We start from the raw sequence: 2,500 nt of genomic DNA, 5'->3' as shown, positions 1-2,500 counted from the left end.
TCCGAGAAGCTATCCCATGATGCCACACGCTTTTATGTTCCTTCCTTATGGGAAATGCTTGCACCTTCAGCATCGTGTTTACCTCTGCGGTCTGCGATGCATGACGTATGCGTGACATGCGCGGAAAAATTCGCAGTATCAATGGGCGCGAACGTCCTTGAGGTGACTCAAAACAGAAAAGAAACGTTCTTCTCAGAAGGATTGACACTACAACACTATATAACTTAACAACATTATGGTAGTCCATATCAAACACCAATTACTGATAAAAAAGATTTGGTCACTTTTGTGATGTAAAAGTTACCGTGGCAACAGGAAAGTCCTGAAAAAACATGTAATATTTTGGCTTTAGCTGCTTAAACATTTATATCAAAAAAGAACTTGATGACCCTGATTTTTTTTTTCTGAACTGTAATCAGCATGCCAAGAAGAAACTTTTTGCAAAGTTTAAGACAATTCTGCGGAGGGGATTCAGAGCCACCTTAAATAAAACTGAAGGCAGCTCTGAATCCGCTCCACATAATTTTTTTTTAAAACTTTGCATAGAGTTTCATCCTCGCCTGCTGATCACTTTTGTGCAATAAGAAATTGGGGTCACCGAGTTCGAAATTCAAATATAAGCAACTAAAGCCCAAATTTAGGGTAATCTTGCAAGGCTTTTCTGTTGCTATGGTAATTTGTTATGTCCCAAAATGACCGCATCTTGTTCGGCAATAATTTATGTTTCACGTGGTACCATAACATTGCTGCTACGTGATAAATAAAGTGTTGTAGTGTCAATCCTTCTAATATCAAGGTCTATTGAAAGTGTTGAAACTGGTTTGAGTCACTTAATATTTTCTTACAATATCTATGCAAGGTTGTGATTTGTTTAGTACTCAATTAATCAATTAATCAATATCGTTAGGTCGCCCCTTGTACAGAAGCACAAAATTTGCGGAAAGAAGACGCCAATAGTAGTTTACTTACGCTTGGCAACGTGACAGTCTGACAACTAGTTTCTGACCACCAACGAGAGAAGTTTTTCTCGCCCGCAATACCTCCAGGAGGAGCTCCCTGATAAGCGACCCAATCTACAGTAGCAACGCTACCTGATGGGTAATCATTTCTTCCTGCTCTAGCCACACATGCAGTGAATTGAGTACTGTTCACACTTTCAACCCAAGGAGTGGTGGCTTCATGGACATAAGTTGGGTCAGAGTAGTTCACATGATTCACAGTAAGCTGTACGAAGATCTTTTGATGAGGGTAAAATATGAATGGTGAAAATTGAATGGTTTCACACTGATCTTTTGCCCAGGAAGGGTGATTCTTTTCTGCAAAGGAAAACCTAAATAGAGAAAAAAAAATGCAAAGTGTAAGCTGTGAATAATGGTTGGTTAATAACTATTAAAGTCGATTCAACATTGTATAATGACGTTTACAATTTTTGATAATGTATTTGCATGATGAAATTATAATCGAACCCATGACATTCCGATAACTGGCTGGGATATTCTAACGGTTCAACTGCACTTTTGGAGGTTCTCATAAAGGAATGGAACCTTTGCATTTACTAGACTTTTATTGTTGAACCCTTCAGTCCTCTTTATCTTTAATTTGAACGGACGATTTTGCTAGATATGTGATGTACAGTCTTGAGAGCAAGTCGTCCTTTTACGTTCTCTAGTTCCTGTTTCATAAACCTTGAAGTCGCATATGTACCTGAACAACTTCCAGGGTGATAGTGGGTGTAGTTGGCACGTGTCTCGCAAATTTCTTTCTTTAGAAAGCACAAGTTTCTGAATGTACGACCATTAGAGGCACATATCTCTTCTTGATACGACGGACAGCTGCTTCCGCTTTCACAAAGGCATTCGCATCGCTGTGAAGATAACGCCACTGGCTTTCTGTAAGAGTCGCAGCTTGCATTATTGCAAGGATGATAATCTTAAAAACACCAAAACAAAAACAACAAAACATTAACAAATTCTCCCACAACGAAAACCAATGCTACCATATGTAAATGTATGTATAACCCAACAAACTAGGAAAAGCATGTTGATATCCTCCTTAAGAAAACGGAAATTGAGAGTGTGCAAGAAGCATGGTTACAGTTTGGATAAACTATATTATCTCTTCAATCCATAGATAGTTTAATTGTATCTCTTTTCACTTATGCAGAACTCCTGATTTATGGCATTTCAGTACGGCGCGTTTCTACAATCTTGGACAAAACTCGTTAGGAAAATGTGACACACCTCTATAAAATGGTTATTCCCTAATAATTATTTGTGTGGAATAAAAGATTAACTTCCCCATACTTTCCCCTTTCCTCTAATCCAGTGTTGGTTTAGAAACGGCCAAAGGCTTGCATAATATAATTCACAACATTATCAACATTGGTATGGGGGAGAGGGCGAGGGCGAGGGGAGCCAATTATAGACTTTGTTTGTGAGTGTATTTCCAATGATGTCATGCCAGAATTTCTCCCAAGAGTTTTGTCCACGATTGGAGTTAT

General features: G+C 38.6%; 1 pseudogene; it reads right to left on the bottom strand.

The window, feature by feature from the left end:
- The window catches only part of LOC138032775 (uncharacterized), a 40,091-nt pseudogene that overhangs the window by 17,219 nt on the left and 20,372 nt on the right, over positions 1 to 2,500 (bottom strand).

The sequence above is a fragment of the Montipora capricornis genome, chromosome 14 (assembly GCF_036669925.1).
Source record: "Montipora capricornis isolate CH-2021 chromosome 14, ASM3666992v2, whole genome shotgun sequence".
NCBI classification, from domain to species: Eukaryota; Metazoa; Cnidaria; class Anthozoa; order Scleractinia; family Acroporidae; genus Montipora; species Montipora capricornis.
The sequence above is the reverse complement of the archived record's forward strand: the minus strand, read 5'-3'. Positions and strand labels throughout refer to the sequence as shown.